The following is a 17881-nucleotide window of genomic DNA, read 5'->3' as shown; positions in this document are numbered from 1 at the left end:
ACAAACCCAGCAAGCCAGAAACATCTCGCCCGGCTTAAGACTTGTGATTTTTTTCCTCCCACTCGAAATTATTTCAGGGAATTTCTAAAATGTTTGCCTGCAGTGATGAGACGATGACTTTATGTTCCCTGAATACAGACGCTCTTACTCCGGCCCATTGGGCTCTTTATACATTTTTAAGTCACTTTTAGACAAAAAAGGCCCCAAAAAGAAAAGAAATAAGACAAACTGAGGCATGTTGTTTTTTTTGCAAACTGTTACTTTGTGGCATATTTACTACATATTTTTTTCTGCTGGCCGTTCTTTATCATACATTTTATTTTTGAGATTTACATTGTTTGTTACATTTCTATCTTGCCAAGCTTTGAATACATATTTAAAAGAGAAGTTTCTTTTTTTTTTGTTTTTATTAACATTGTTTTGAATAATAAAAAGCCTTCATTGATAGATCATGTGTACATTGCGTCTTTCCTGCAAAGTCAAACATTTGCATTATTACTGTATCCCTATTGTTTTCAATAGGGGGCAGAAAACATTAAAAAGCAGACAGACTGTGGTCAGCGGTCACTCTGTTTAGGTCTCCTCCTGAAAAACATATCTAGGACTTCATGAACTAGTCGTTAACTTTGTCTACCTGTGAAATCTCCATATACCTGCACAGCCTTGATGTCTGAAGGCACATAATTATTGTCCTGATGTGTTTATATATCTGCTGTGATACAAACATACATGCTGTACATACGTACTGTATGTGTAATTGTTGTTGTAGCTTTATAGAGGAAATAAGATCCCTGTATTTCACGTTTCCTTGTTCTTATTGTGTTTCAAAAGTACATATTTTTAGACTTAAGACTATGTTTCAATTTGACCAGTTTTAGGCAAAAAACAATTACATTAAATTAAATAAACGGACTCCTCCAGATTCATATCCTGGCAGTGTGGAGAAGGATTTGATTTGGTGGCTTGTCAAAAATCTCTTTGTCGGGTTGTAAACAAAAGCAGCTTCCCTGAGCTGTAGAAAGAGAATTGTTGAAGCTGTTTTCATCTCAGTTCTGGATTATGGGGATGTCACATGTGAACATGCTCCTCGTGTGGACTCCATTTACCACTCTGCACATTACATGTGATGATTACAGCACTCAACACACACCATTCTATAGAGAGGTGGTTGGCCTTCCCTGGCTGATGACATAATCATCACTGGTGCTATTTACCTCCAAAGCCCTTGTAAATTACCTCACATCTCAGCCGTGCTGCTTTGATGCTGCAGGAAACCTGAACCAGAACTGATTGAAGAAGAACTGCCTTCGCTGTTAGTGCAGCAGCACTGAATAATCTGCAATGTCACCTAAAAATCAATCAACACTTTCTGTATATCTCCTGTACTTCTGTCAGTTCTCTGTTTCTGTCAAATCACGTGTATAAATAAAGGTTAAATAAACAAATGTAATTACATAAGACACATAACAAACAAGAAAAGAAAGTATGGAACCATTACAAGCCATACACCCATGCATACATCCTGAAGATTCATGTTTGATGTTTTACCAAACGTTTTTATTTAATAGGAGACTTTTGGTTAGTTAATGTTGTCGTTGTTCAGAATTCTTCCGCAAATTGTGAACTACTCAAAGCATCGCAACAACTCCCATAGCATTTTAAACTTCTTCCTGATTCAGTTGTTTTACTCAAGATTTATCACATGACAGGCTCACAAGGCTTGCACATTTGGGGAGTTAAAATATATGCAAGAACAGATATCTCCCTTCTTATTTATTTTCCTAAATCATGTTTATTTATTGTGCACTATAGGTGTTGGGTTGTTTTCATAAGATATCCCTTTTTTTTTTTTTACATTTTCATGAATCACTTTTTTTATTGTGCACTCCAGTAAATATCAATCAAACTGGTGTTGTGGTATTTAATATAAGAATGGCGTTTCTGTGTTTTTGCAAATGAATCATCAGTCTTCTGTCACATTTTTATTATTCATAACTTTTATGTTGCACATGTATTCCGTGTATCCCAAACATCAATGAGGTTCAAATTATATTCCATACACACACGAGTAAAACAGAAGATATAATTTGTCTTTCTGAAGATTGTACTTTGTCTTTTAGCTTGTTTCATCAGAAAAATAGCTCTTTTCCACACCGGTCTGTGGATAATACATCATTTTGAAACTTTATTCTCCTTATAAGAGGATTATTTCACTATTTTGTGTGCCAGAAGAAATGGATTTATGTCCGACACATCCTTTAATTGTCTACTTTGGGACCTGTAATGGTTGAAATAGTGCTCTCCCTTTTAACACCTTCCATTTTGATATTTCTCCCTCCATTTTCCAATATTAAACTCATTGTCTGGGAGACATAGAACAGACATTTCTTTGGGGTCATTGATCTCTTTCAGTCTGATTTTTCCCTGAGGCAACATCAGTATTAGAGTTCAGTCTGAACTTCACTGTGATTATGTGTTTAAATGTCCTCCTGGACCTCCATCCTCTAACCAGTGTTATATAATGTATATTCAATGAAAACCAACAAAAATCAATGAAAATCTCCCAGTATTTATTGATTTTCCAAACAATACTTGTCTGGTTACTTTATGGTTTTTCATTAACAACTATTCTATGTGTGTTTTGTGAGTGCGCATGCATGCGTGCATGGGTCATGTGTGTGTGTGTGTGTGTGTGTGTGTGTGTGTGTATTCTGAGTTTATCAGAATATTCTTCTTGTTTTGTTTTTTTTACAATAAATTGACAATAGTGATTTAAATCAGTAGACTGGTCTCTAATAGTGGATGAGTATTTGAAAGTTAAAGTTCAGATTTTAGGCTCATTACTAGGTTCATATCTATATTTTGGTGGTAAAGGTGGTAAAGTAAATGTTTGCATGCAACACCACCCTCAGTCTAAAGTCCATTCTATTTCCTGTGTCTTTACAGACAGTTTGGCCCAAAATACAAACAGACAAAGTTATAAAAACAAGAAATGGACAAGAAAGCTGAAGCTTCGATTATCTCTTTTAACTCAGCAGAGTGAAACCTGCCAAAAAAAGATCGATTTTGTGACTTTGAGGAGACTTCTGAAACAATGTCTCTGAGTTCAGACGGTCAGACTACAATGGAGGAGCTTCAGACTGTGACTCACAATGACGTCACATATTTTACCCTTATCTGTTTGGGAAAGAGCTGCTCCTTCTCACCAAAGTTTACTTAAGTATTTAACTTCTTAGTTCATTCATTTGAAATTGTATTGTATTATGTAATTGTATTATGTATGTTTTGAAACATGGGAGTTAAAGTATCTTATGAATTGACGCGATACCTATCTATGTCAGCATTCACGTTTATGGTTAAAAAAAAAACTTGACATCTGAATGTGGAAAACGTCATCATTTGCAAACATCACAGCTGTTAAAACAAGTGACCTACATGAATCAGGTCTGCGCTTACATGGCCACTTCCTTATCAGGCAACTCGGTGACGAATATCTGTGGGAGAGAGAGACAAGGGATGAGATTTATTGGGTGGCAGAGAGGCATCGGATGTGTTAGAATGAAACCCAAAGTCAATAAAGAAATATCGTGCTGATGGAGGAAAGAGATAAAGGTGATAAACATATTTAGAGGATAGTGGTTATAAACTAAAAGAGAGGATCCAACGCCCTCAAGTGTGCCAGCCTGTGGTTATCTTTGACCGGTCAGTGCCGCCCCCCCACACACACACACACACAAACACACACACCTTTACTCCCCTCACCCTGCTGGTCGTCTGTGTTAATAAATCACTCACTAATCTGTCCAGACACCTTTATAAGAGGCAGAGTAGATATACAGCGACCGCAAGAAACTCTCCTCTAAACTGAGAGGCATCTTGCATCATCTGAAAATGAGAGTCCTCAGTGTCGCCCTTGTTTTGGTGCTGTGTGTGTGCAGGGGAGCTGCAGGTGTGCAGGTTAAGGTGAGTACTGCTTGCACATTGTTTTATCTTATCAATCAGGCCATTATGTTTCTTTCTTTCTTTTCAATCTGTTTTTTTTTTCCTAAATGTATCTTACAAATAGTAGTAATTGACACCATTTATTCGGAAAATCCAGATGTTGTCAGGCCTGTTTAAGGTAGAGGATTGATTTGAGCATTGATCCTCTAAAACATGCATTTCAAAACTAATTATTCTGTGATTTTCTCTCTGTCCTGCAAAGTGGTTATCCAGTCGTCCCTGTTCAATTCAAGTTTGGGAATACGTTGAGCTAATTTTCCTTGCAGCTCTTTTCATTCCCATTACAAGACAGCAAGCTCTCTTTTCTCAATTCAAAGCACCTGCACCTGGAAGATTTGAATTGCGCCAGATTTTTCTCGTCCCTCAAAGACAAAACAGTTAGCCTGGCTCTGTCCAAAGGTAATAAAATGTGCCTACCACCACCTCTTAAGCTTGCTAATCAATAAGTTATATCTCATATAACTAATTCTAGTCCTGTTCAGCGAGCATCAACGCCAACATTTGGCTTTTGTCAAATTCATCCAGGAAACAGTCCCACACAGGCTCGTAGAGATGATGTTAAATCCACAGTTTTATTACTCAGGCACACACTCTCTCTCAGACCTCAGAGATCAAAGACTTTGACAACAGACGCAGACTCACTCATGAGTCCACTGTTTACACATTGTATTATGCACATCCTGCAACGACTGAACCATAAAGTGGCTCTGGAATGATAATGCCAGACAAGAGGCCTGTGAAAAAGCTGTGCAAATAGTCTTTGGGGACCATTAAAGCTCATTAGACACAGACGGCACCCTTGTTGCTGTACTGAGACGGATACAGATACGGATCCCATTATCAATATTAGCAGTATTTCATGAAACTGAAAAGCTGGCCCTTGGGTGGTACAAAAACATCTTTTAGGTCAGATGAATATTTATGTTTCCTTTTTTTTTCTTGCACTTTCCAGTGTATATCCTCGCATCTTCGGATCCTTGTGAAATATGTGCCAACCCCTCCTGCTTTGGGTGTCTGAACTGAGGCTGCCATCTGCCAGACACACAAACACATCGACTGAAAGCCACTGGGGGCGTCGTCCTCTATAGTTCTTCTACATCTCTATGTATAAAGAATCGGCAAAACACATCCTGTCACCCAGCAACCAAGCCCAACAGGTCTCAAGGCTCAGTGGTCATTGTACTGGACTTTAATAGATACATAAAAAACACGATTTTTATGTTTATGTTTTGGTAGATGCTGTTCATACATTGTCCCTTGTCGTTCTGTGGTGTTTGAACATTACTTTGTTGTCTTCAACTTTCTTTCATATTGAACTTTTAATTTATTGAGTCTGATGCAGCTTCTGATAATAAAAAGTATGTATTGTTTGCAACAAAAAAAAAGCAGTTTTTACTTGTAGTTTCAGTAACACAGTAATGCTCACACACTCTTACCTTTATACAGTCACGAAAGCACACACGCATGCACACACACAAAAAAGCTTCTGAATGGGAAAAATAATTATAGGAAAGTCAAGTCTAATGAAAGCAAATGGCAACACTAAAACATGTGAGAATGGAAACTGTCTGATTGTGCCATTCAAATCAAAGATTGTCTATTTGGATGATGAAAGGATTCACGTATCAGGCAGCAAAACTGATAACTAATCTGTGAGCGCTCTCTTACTGTGGTTTCAGACATCTATCTTTATTTTTACATCCAAAAACATGAATCACAAAATTTTAATATGTTTATCTAGATGTTAACAGACCTTTGGGTTCATTGTAAAGCTGCAAATATACCAGCTCTGATCTGCATTGCCAGTAACGATGTGTTTTCTCACATGGCTCTGATATGACAGGAAGGAAATCTTCTCGTACATGTGTACAGGAAATGTAATCTGACAGGACAGCCAACTAGAGCAGCTAATTTATGGCAGCAGCAGTCAGGAATGTGCATTACTGACATCAGGCATCAACATGTGACCTGCTTTCCTACCCCTGAACTTCACAGCCATCAGGCGTCACACATGGCCATCAGTCATTTACAATCATTTAAAGCTGCTCTACTTCCTGCATTGTGTTTAAGTTGCATCCACTGATCTATATAATGCAAGGCATCGACCGCAATGAACACTGTGTGCAGGGCGCCCCCAGCTCGGACCATTTGCACCTATTACACCAGCTAATTTTCACAAACAGGCACAATAAGCATGGTCCGTGGACTATAAGCACAACTCAGTGGACAAAGATGATTTTTTAAATTAATTTTTATCCATTTGTGAGTATTTGTTATTAAACTTTTAATTCCCTGGCACTTTTCCGTTTCCTCTTTTTTTTTCGTTAATCTTGTTTATATGTTACTGTTGTTTGAGTTTGACAGTTATCAATAAAGTTGAGAGAAGAAAAAACAGAAAGAAAAGAAATGTGTCGGGTCCCACCGTTAATTAAGATATAGCCATCGAAGTAATACATATTTTAAGTAAGTATGAGGCCTTGAACGTTGAGCACCGCCACAAAGCGTAGATTCATGATACATTTGAAGAGATATTTGGTGTAATCATGTCGTCCGCGTTTCACTGTGTTTTGTTTGTTTTAGGAGAAAAGAAAAACAGTTCACCCACTGAACTGGCTAAACATTGACAACAGCTGCAATGTGAGACAACCAAGGTAACCGAGTAACACTGTCTTTGTATTGAAGCGACCGTTTCTTTCTTTCACAACATGTTGGACGGTTTGAATTTCTCTGTTTTCTCTGTGCAGTTCACACACAGTCGGCTCTAATGAGAGATATTCACGATTTAGCTTCATTGTGCGGCTGTAACTTCAAACGAAAAACGTTTGTTGGACACAAAACAGACAATTTATCCACTTTGCACGCAGAAATCAAACGCTCTTGACTGTTTGTTCAAGTTTTGTCTGAATAGGGCGGAAAGTCACGTGGCTCGTTGGTCTAGGGGTATGATTCTCGCTTAGGGTGCGAGAGGTCCCGGGTTCAAATCCCGGACGAGCCCACTATAGTTTTTCAATGACGTAATTTTCAAGTATGCTTACACATACAAGGTATAACTTTCAATGCACTTATACGCTGAGACAAAACAAACAGAAGAAACAGCTACAGAAGTAAATCTGTAAAATGATAATTAACCACATAACGTCCAGGTTTCCCGTTTTATATTTTAAGTAGCTGGTGATGATATTTACACTGATTGAAATATTGTAACCCAAGACCTGCACTTTTCCATCAAATGAAAACACTGAAGATATCTTGTACATCATTTTACACACATTTCCCCAGAATTCAACCTAACAGATTTGGTACATTTCAAAACTTTGTAACTCCACTATAAAATACCTCTGCAGGGTTTGTTCAGTGTTAAGTTGCACAACATGGGTTTTATGCTGACTGCACCCACTGATTTCACGCTGCCTGTTAAGCGGTACTTATTAAGTACACAAGTAAAATGGTAATATTAAACTTCATTTATATAGCACCTTTCATTCACATAATGCAGCTCAACGTACTTTACATCAAGAGAAACCACTATAAATTAAAGTTAAAACTTTAAAATACATCCAAAACATGCCTAAAATAGGCAATTTGGTGCATAAATAACTGTAAACAAATGAGACTGGTTCCTATTAGTCGATTAATGGTTTATTCAATTAATGACAAATCTGATAATAAATTAAGTCGTTTATCAAGAAAAAATGCAAAACATTCGCTGTTTCCAGCTTCTCGAATGTTGTGGTGGAAAGTAAATAAGTACAGTTACTCAAGGGTACTTAACTACTTTTTTGAGGTAGGCTACTAGTACTTTACTGAAGTATTTTCATACATTTTAGAGGGAAATATGTTGTACTTTTTACTTAATACTTTTTACACATTTACTTAACAGCTTTAGCTTTTACTCTGCAGATAAATATTTCTTTTTAATAAAAACATTTTCTGCATTTAAAATATGATGCATTATCATGGATTGTATTAATCAGCACTATATAAAGTAGTTAAAACTAGTCCCACCCTTACCAGCTACAACATTAAAATCTTTAAACCCTTAATAATAATAATGCAATGATATAACTTATGTAATAGTATAGCACTATGAGAAGGATCATTCATTTCAAGTAATACTTTTGTACTTCTGTCCAGTGTGCTCATTCCTCTCAATAACCACCAGAGGGCACAATTCACTAAACTATTTTTACTACTTCGGCAGACTTCATAGCATGTTGGTAGCATTTGGATATACCCTCTGCATAAAAATATTTTCATGCATTGTTGGTCAGATTTTGGTTATGTATTCACATTTTGGCACAGAGTCACCTCAACAACAACAACAACACACAGTATATGGCAGAATACTGTTCACCATATGCATTAAAGAGTGAACAATACATCAGGTTACAAATATATATCCACGTCACTTTTTGTTTCATGTGATGACCGTGCTCCTTTTTATTGGAAAAAAATAATTCTAAAACATCAAAGACAACTTGAGAAGCACATAATGTGCACAAGAGTACAGCTTGACACGGCATGCTTGTAAAGTTCATAATAACCCCAGCTATGCTCCCTGTTTCGAAGAACCATGAGAAAGTGTGAGATTCCCTGGCACACATTTCTTAAGTTACTTGATCTCGTCTTCTCTGGAAGAGGGGTGTCTTTATTTTCACAGCTTGTCTTAAATGGAAAAGGGAAGCCATTCCTCAATCACTCATTTGGCTAAACTACTTTTCCTCTTCAGGGTTGATTTGCTGGAGCTTATCCCAGTACACACTTAGAGAGAAGCATGTTGACAGTCTATGTCAGGGCCAACAAACATATTGACAGATAAACACGATCACACATAAGATGTAGACTCTACATCTTATGTGTGATCGTGTTTATCTGTCTATATGAACAGTAGAGTTTTCATGACATCTAATGTTCACGCTTTGCACTGTGGGAGAACATGCAAAGTCCACACAGAAAGGCCCCAACCCGGGGAGGGGTTTGTTTTAAAACCCACAGTCTTCATATTGTAAGGTGATAAAGGAAAGCAAGTGAAAACATGTGTGTTTTGACTTTGAAGTCTTTTGGGTTTACACGGCCCTGAACCCCCACCTTCCTCAGCCCCCCTCATCGCTTCTGAAGGACTTACACCAATAGATTGTGTAATAACCTGGTCGTACAATAGCGTTTCACTTTCAGTGTTACAAAGAAATAAAAGTCAATCTTGATTTCAACATGTTGCCGTTGGTCACATCAGATGAATCACCCTCTTACACCCATACATTTCAGAAATAAAAACAGTAGATGTCTCAATTGGCCGTTAACTGCTCAACCCACTCCTCTTAGTAACTGCACCCGTCGAGCCGACTTCCCATTCTCACATGACACATTGAGTTTACAATGATAATGGTGACAGTTGTACTACTCAAAAGTATTTAGTATTTTTGATACAATGATTTCAGACAGAGGTGGATAAAAGCAGGCTTCTCATTTCCAGCCAGCGATTAATCTGCTTATTATCTTCTCGATTAATGATTTTAAATTGTCAGAAAATAGTGAAAAAAGCTGACCAGCAGTCCAAAACCCAAAGATAGTCAGTTCACTGTAATGCAAAGGAAAGCAGCAAAGTGTCACATTTAAGAAGATGCTTAGAAAATTACTTTTTAAAAATTGCGATTAATCGACTAATCATTTCATCTTCACGGCAACCAATGATGTTGCCGTCTGAAATGATAACTGTCACTGGCAGATTTAATCATCTTACTAGCGAGCCAGTTAAGCTAACATTAGCTTAGTGAGCTGGTGGAAAATGCTGTCTCCGGCTGACTTTTTAATGTTACTAGCTGACTAATTTTAAAAACAAAAATCCTGTAAAAGGAAAATATGCTACATACATGACATTGTGCTATGAGACTGAGACTGAGGCTGAAGCTGCATGTCCCAAGCAAAAAGTCAGCATCCTCTTCAGTTGATTATCCTTGCAGTGAGTCCTAATATTATGTATAATTAATATTAATATTAAGTATGATAACGAAAGACTGTCGGCCTTAGTATGTTTTCACTTTCACATTACGAGTGGAAAGAGTCTGAGGATGGGCTGAACCAATGTGTTTTGTGAACATAACGCTATCTCAGGCAACGTTTGCTGGTGTTGCAAACTTCTGCAAATCCAATATTTAGCAGCACAGAGCCACTAACATTACCCTCTAATAGCATCCAGAACCGGCTGTGATGGTGAGGAAATACTACACGGTGGATCGTGAACAGGACTCTCTTCTAATATAGCCTGTAATCACACACATTAAGACAGTGAGGTGATGAAATGTACCTTGGTTTTGGAAGTAACCTCCTGCAGGTAGTAAGCCAGTTAGACAAACATGCTAACGATTGCAGTTTGCGTTAGTGCAGACCACCATTTAATCCATTCCTTACACTTTTGCCCCATGCACACTGCTTCAAGATGTTTAGAAAGCCTGGTCAGCGTAGTTACGATTGCTAGGCTATGATTGGATGATCGCTGTTTGGGGGAGGGATTTAGTGAATGGTCAATATCCTTACTTTTAAGTAGGTTGTGCAATTGATAATAGACAGTTCTCTCCTTCAATCGGATGTCAAAATAAACCCAGACTTGATTGGATGAATGCACGGCTCACTGAGCTCTTATTGGTTTCTGTTTCTGAATTACAAACTGGAAAAACATGCTGGCCGTTCTGGAAAAGTCAAATTCAGTCAGTTTCTGGTTAAATTTGAGGAGTGAATTATATGGGCCACGCAGTCGTTAAATCATCCTGCACTTTATATCTTCAACACATAGTTTTAAAAGTTGTTAACAAGGTTTCAGGCTTTTAATCTCAATGCTAAACACATAGATCACTGATTGGTCCAGCATGTATCCGACCAAGGTGAATTTGAGCACATAAGATAAATAGACTCTCTGGCTGTGTGAGGATATAACTTTTGCTGGTCTTGGCTTGAACGCTGCCTGAAGCTTCAGAGTCAGTCTCAGTGTGGCCTTTTGCCTCTACACTACAGTGTACGCTTCAGTTTCTGGAATAAAAGTACTCCTTACACCTGTTAAAGCCACATGTCATATTTTGATAATAGCGTAAGAGCAAAATATAAACATGTGACTTTAAATTATGTCCATTGAATAAATCATGGTAAATAAGGCTTATTTGTTTTAACTTTTGGCCTGGTGGAACACCGTGTTTGGAGGACTGTATCTGTGAATGAATAAATATTGATTATAATAATAATTGAATTTTCAGACCAATCTGAATTTCCATATTAAAGATAAATGATCGCAGGAATAGTTTTGTGTCATTTTATGTGTTAAGACTTATTTTTCTGTATGGCACAACATTTTTTTCCTGAAATAGAGACTGGAGAAAAATCAAAAAGCGCAGTTGTTGTTTTTTATACACGCAAGCTAGAACACAAACACAAGTCTTTTTGTTTGACTTGATTTATTTTCGTTCGAAAGGAAGCACCTGTTTCATATGAACAAATGTCTTCCAAAACAACGTGGGAAGCACAACATCACTCATTGCACTTGGTAATGCTGTTTCCTGTTGAATACAAATATATATATACAAACTAGAACCTTGTTTTGGAGACAGTAAATTAGAACTCCTCATTTGAAATGCGCCCCAGTTCATCCAAGTAATGTGTCAGGACAACTGGCATTACAAACAAACTTCACTTTGTCAGTTATTGGCATGAGCGACCTTTCAACCTTCTTTGGCGTAGACGTCCTGTCACAAAGGTTTCACAGTCATAACACAAGAAAAGGAAACATGCTACCAGCCAAACTCTCCCAGTACAAACAGTTTTCCTGCAGAGTTCTCAATAAGTGAAGATTTTTTTCCCAGATCTGAGATGACATTAGAACAAACACACGTCCAGAAAAAGCCTTTTGTGTTTAACCTTAGGCTGAACCCACCAGTCAGACAAAGAAGCAGTCTTTTCTTGGACTGTCTTTCCAGCTTCCTCTTTTTATGTTTTCTTTCTTTTTTTAGCCACGTTAGCAGTTCTTTGGTTGGCGGAAATATCTCAACAACTATTTGATGGATTACCATGAAATTTTAGTGCGAACATTCATGGTCCTGAGAGGATGAAGCCTACTGACTTTGGTGATCCCCTCACTTTTCATATAGTGCCACCAAGAGGTTGACATTTTTGGTTTATAATGAAATGTCTCAACTATTAGCCTGATTGTGATGAAGTCTGGTTGACATTCATGGTGCCCAGAGGATGAATGATTTCAGTTATCATCTAACTTCTCATCTAGCACCATTCTCAGGTCAAAGTTTGGTTTGCAGTATTTGGTTTCTGACCAAATATTGCAAAACAAATGTAATTCCCAACAGCCTCAGCTGCACTTTACTGCTAATTAGCAAGACTAAGATGGTGACCCTGTTAATTTCACCCAAATGCTAAAGTTAGCATTTAGCTCCCCTCACAGAGCTGCTAGCATGGCTGTAGACTCTTGAGCCTGATTCTGACTGGATTTGTTTCTCTAGTGGAGGTGGCGTGGTTTTAGCATTACCTGTGCTGGTCAATCATTTTAATCCCGTCCGTACCTCCACTGCAGAAACAAGACAAGTTTCTGAGTTATCTTCCACATGAAGAGCTGTTCGTTCTTTTATCTGCTCAGTGTGAAATTTGACTTTTGTGTGAAAGTGGAGTAAGTCAAAAATGTTTTTGCTAATCTGACATGTTAACATGTTCACATGTAGGCCTATTCGGGAACCAGTATGACGACAGAACCCATGAAGGGTTGTTGTAATGCCAGAGAATACTAGTAGGTACTTGCATGTACTCATGGAAGTACAGACAACTATGACTGGATTACTTTGATACTGAAGAAAACTTGAAAATGTGATGATTCTCAGGCAAGTGCTGAAGTGCAGATAAAAATATCCTCAGGAAGTGTAAGCCACGCTGAATGATATCAACATGCGATCTGACTCAGAGATGGAGTCTCTTCCTCCGCGGCTCCCCTTCAACTCTTCCATGCCCCCCTGGGGAGGCTTTGGCTCTGTCTTTTTGGCTTTTTGGAATATCCGTGTCTATTACATAACATATCATGTAATTTTCTGATGGTAAAAATTCCATCAGGAAGGGTTAGTTAAATTACAGAGGAGCCTGGGGAATATTTAATTCCCCACCTTCCCCTGAAATGTTAATCCTGTCGGAATGGAGCTTTAGTCTTGTCAAGTAATTTTCCATTGCAGATACTTAGAACAAACTAGGATTAAAAATATGTAGTGCTTGAACCTAACCGTGTTTCTTACAATTTAAAGAAAGGAAATCAAATATATCTTCTTTCTGTATCAGTAGGAGTAGGAGTATGCCCCCCCCCCCCCCCCCCCATTTGTCATTGTAATCAGTGGTTAATCCCATTTTATAGCCAGATGGACTTGTCTTCAGCATGAATTACCTTCTGATTACCTTCTGGTTATAACTCATACTTTATAATGACCTTTTAGTTTATAACGCACACATGCTTAGACGAGTTGGATGAGAAAAAGAAGCAAAGACTTGATGAAGTCTGTAAAACCACAATCTTGCAGTGTCCACAAAAATGAAATCTTCATGGGCCAAATGTTTAAATACAATCAAATATCTGCCAGAGTTTATATAGTTTATTCTACAGAAAACTGTATGTTTGCTTTCACTGATGTATCCAGACAGTTGAAGGAAAGAATGTGTAGTGATTAACCCCAAGGTTTGTTAGTGGATCCCAACAGTAACTCATTACCACACATCAAAGAGTCCTCTGTTTCAGCAGAATTTCAAGCAGCCATTCATATGCTGCCATCCTGAATAAGCAAATAGGAGCTATGTGCTCTAACAAAGAGTAATTGGCATGTAACGAGGCAAAGGCCCCAAATATTGTGTTTTAATTGGGGGGCATTATGAACAGTAACGGCCTATGGGAGAAGGGATTTGGGTTCAGCAATCAGGTTAATTGGATATTAACTGTACTTGGCAAGTAATTCTCTTCTGCAATCATCAGATGAATACAGCAGTTTTGGGACATCATCCAAAGTGTGACGCGCAGCTGAAGCTGGCTCTGCTGCAACAAATCTAAAAGCTAGCGATCCAGATTGTGACATGTGTGATTACTCAAGAGGAAAAGCAGAGGTGTCGAGGGAGCACCAGATGATTGGTTTCCAAGCCCTGCCAGTCTCTTGGGAATTGCTGCGTGTATCAGTTCATAGAGCAGATCAATGTTGAGCCGTGATAAAAAACACTTCATTCTGTGACTTCATCATGGGTGAAATCACCTTGTTGCTTTGGCTCTCTGCTTAAAGCCAGATCCCGACGAATGCCCAGAAAATGTCATGTGCAAGATTACAAAGATGTTGTAGTTTATCCTCTCTAGAAACTCCCAAAGGATAGTTACAGTAAATCTGGATGAGACCAAAAGGTCACTTCATCCACACCAGATAAAACCACTAAGCCACAACCTACGGTATGTTCACTCGATTGTTTTTAAATCATACAAGAGCTGAAGAAGAAACGTGAGTGTTGTTTTGCCAGCAGGCATTGACTTAACCACCTTAACCTCATTTTTAGTTTTGCATTTCCACTCTAATAGTTTATACAGGATAGATTACAAAAGTGATGTAGCAAATCATTGTGTGTGTGTGTGTGTGTGTGTGTGTGTGTGTGTGTTGCTGCCTATATATATATATATTGTTTAATTAGACTGCTTTTTTGCCTCGTGTCACAGTGTGTAATTACGTGGTATTTTATTGTACGGATGTTGTATGCAACAGAATGATAATAATCTCAGTCTTGCCTGATGATGAGAACTCCCTCTTACAGGAAATCCTTCTTCCTGCGTCTGTGATATTAAATGTTCCCTGATCTCAGATACAGGACTTGATGTGGACTCTAACAAGTCTCATTCGATTTCTATCTGTTCTGGTTAATCTATTGCAGTGACCGCTTTCTGGCTTAAAAAGCTCATTAAAGGTTAACTTGGCGTCCTCTCTCCCACTAGGTTTTTTCAAGGTATGGGGAGGGGGATAGCACTGCGCTCACTGTGTGGATCAACTTATGCATGCAGCTGTGGAAGATTCAAGACGCTGGGCGGGGGAGGTTAGGGAAGGCTAAAAGGAGAGGGCAGAGGGAGTCAGGAGCCGAGAGACCACAAAAGAGATCAGCTCTCCTTCATTTCGACGCTCTGCTCTCAGGAATTGTAAGAGGAGAGAAAGCCGACACAGAGATGAAGCATACAAACTAAACAGTTCAATTTGGAAAAAAATGTTTTAGCAGTTTTGGAAATAAATCATGGTCTAAAATTGACTGTTCAATATCATCAAGATAATGTAGTCTGTCAAAATGGTTTTATTCTAACAGCCAAAGATTTTTTGTCTTTACTGTTTGTGGTCATCAAGTAAACACTAATATGAATCTCATTTTGGATTGAACACAATTTTCTTTTCAAACTGTCCAGATGTGACAACCTTTTTCCACAAATTGCCCATCTGAGGAAATGTATTAAATGTAATGAAACATATGATGATCTTATAGAATGTGATACATTGCTGTAGATAAACTACTCAACAATATATAAAGTAGTTCAAATTAGCACAACCTTAAACATCTGCAGCAGTAAAATGCAACATACACATTAATGCAGCAGTAGTATTAATCCAGAAACATCATATATAGTATTTTCAAAGGGTATTAGTACTCTTTCCCGGTGTGTGACGGGTAGTTACGTTACTTTAGTCAGCCATAAAGTGTGTAAATATGCTCAGGAATAATAGGCTGGAATAAATGACTCCTTCAAGACGTCATTTGAACATTTGTTTTTGTTTTGTCATGGTTCTAACAACTTTGGTATTACAGGTTTTGTATATACTGTATATTTTCCATTTATGTTTTTTAAATTCATTTATTTGATAGGGACAGTAAAAATTACTTTTTGCCTATTAGACCTGAATTCAAGTTCTTTTCTACTGCTCACTGCTGCGCAACAAGTTGCCCTTTGGGGAAAGTGAGGATTTACGGTACCCAAAACCCCTAAAGTCACCATCTCTCCGACTCTATCTCTCTGTCTCTCACCCTCCCTCCCCTCTCTCTTTCAGCCTCACCCTCGCTGTGCAGCCTCGTCTGCCTGTCTCGGTCACACTGGGAGGTTGTGACTGTGTAACCAATAGTGCTGAAACAGTGGTGACCTGTGTACTGGCTGCCTGAGCAGTAAATCTGTGTGGGAAAACAGTATTGTCTAAACGGTACAATACATACTCTTTAGTCATGCCTCTGTTCAGAAACCTGTACGGAAGTAAATACTAGCCCCTCTAGGTATTTGATGGAGGCATGAATGCATTTTCTCATCTCATTTGGAAAAAGATGTAGAACAGCGTATAAAAACAGACACTGAAACGAGGCACTGTCAAGCTCTGTTTTCTTAGAACTAGCTGCACTTTCATCTCCAGGCTTTGATTTGTGTGGTCTATCACAACAACAATTCAACATTTGGCCCAATAGGAGTTTTTCTTTAATCTCTGCGTTTCCTGACAGTCTGATTCTTTTCAGGGCTGCATGGGGTTGGAGCCTATTCCTGCAAAAACACAGGGAGACACTGTGGGCAGATTGTCAGTTTATCACGGTTTTAACATACCTAGACACATTCATTTTCACCCAATACTGCTCATCCTGAGCTTATTGCACAGCTTTAGGTTGGACCATCAAAAAAAGCCACCTACAATTTTACCTTGAAAAAATGGGGTGGCATCAGGGATACTGCTTAAGAATTGTTAAAATTGTCCTAATCAAGCAGTCAAACCTTTTTCCGCTTCCACGAGGAAATATCATCTGCAAACACATACATTATCATTGTTATGCAGATGACACACAGATTTATGTCCCTTTAAAAAACAGGCAGCTTTAGGGGCTTTTTTGTCGCCTTAGAAATGTTGGATGTCTCAAAACTTTCTCCAGCTGAATTAAAATAAATCCAAAATCACTGTATTTGGTCCATCCCCAGTTTACAGAACAGTTCTGACTTCCTGTGTGCAAATATCAAACCTGCAGCCAGAAACTCATGTTTAACGTTCAACAGTGACAAGAGGTCATGTCAATTTATATTTCATTATATCGCCCAATATCACAAAAAAACTATTTGCCTGAAGGAGTTTTACAGTCTGTACAGCATACAACACCCTCTGTCCGCAGACCCTCGATTCAAATGATTCAAAAGTGCTACCTCTATATTAGGTCATGTTCATAGTTAGGCAACCAACACTAAGGTTAATAAAAAACAGTGATTGTTAGTACGAGACAGGATGCAAACTCCAATCTCCACTGTCAAAGTCACACATCTTGTACAGCCAGCCATCCACCCAGCTCTCACTTTGCCTGCCATATAACAATGTCGTGCTGCTTCCACCTTTGCTGCTCATAATCATTATTCATACAACTCTGAGAGTTTACCAGGAAAACTAACTAAAACTATATGACAAATTGAGTTTCACAGACAAAGTTGATTTTATATGTAAGGAAGCAAGTCAGAGATAGTTTTTAATTAGGAAAGTGAAGTGGGGTCAGTCGTTTTTGTAAAAAGTGTATGTCAGCTTGATGGAGAGCATACTTGTTTTTAATATCTCTGTCAGGTATGAGCACATGACTTTAGTCAATAGAAACAAGCTGACCGGGATTGATAAGACACCAGGGAAGATAGTAGGCTGCCAACAAAAGCCATTAGATGACCTCTACAGTACAGCTGTACACAGGAAAGCCCTGTCAATCATCAATCAGTTGCTCCCCTCAGGGCAATGCTATAGAAAACCCCTGGCAAAGAAAAAGATCTTCAAGGGTTCTTTTGTCCCAAATGCAATTAATGTGGTCAACAAACTACCGTAAACTTAAATATGAGTCTGAA

At 38.3% G+C, this 17881-nt stretch overlaps 1 non-coding gene across 1 annotated transcript; it reads left to right on the top strand.

The window, feature by feature from the left end:
- The first annotated feature begins 6925 nt into the window (after positions 1-6925).
- On the top strand, positions 6926-6997 carry trnap-agg (transfer RNA proline (anticodon AGG)). The gene has a single exon. It is a non-coding gene; the product is annotated as a tRNA-Pro (tRNA).
- The last annotated feature ends 10884 nt before the right edge of the window (positions 6998-17881 follow it).

The sequence above is a fragment of the Enoplosus armatus genome, chromosome 3 (genome assembly GCF_043641665.1).
Source record: "Enoplosus armatus isolate fEnoArm2 chromosome 3, fEnoArm2.hap1, whole genome shotgun sequence".
Classification (NCBI taxonomy): Eukaryota; Metazoa; Chordata; class Actinopteri; order Centrarchiformes; family Enoplosidae; genus Enoplosus; species Enoplosus armatus.
The sequence above is the reverse complement of the archived record's forward strand: the minus strand, read 5'-3'. Positions and strand labels throughout refer to the sequence as shown.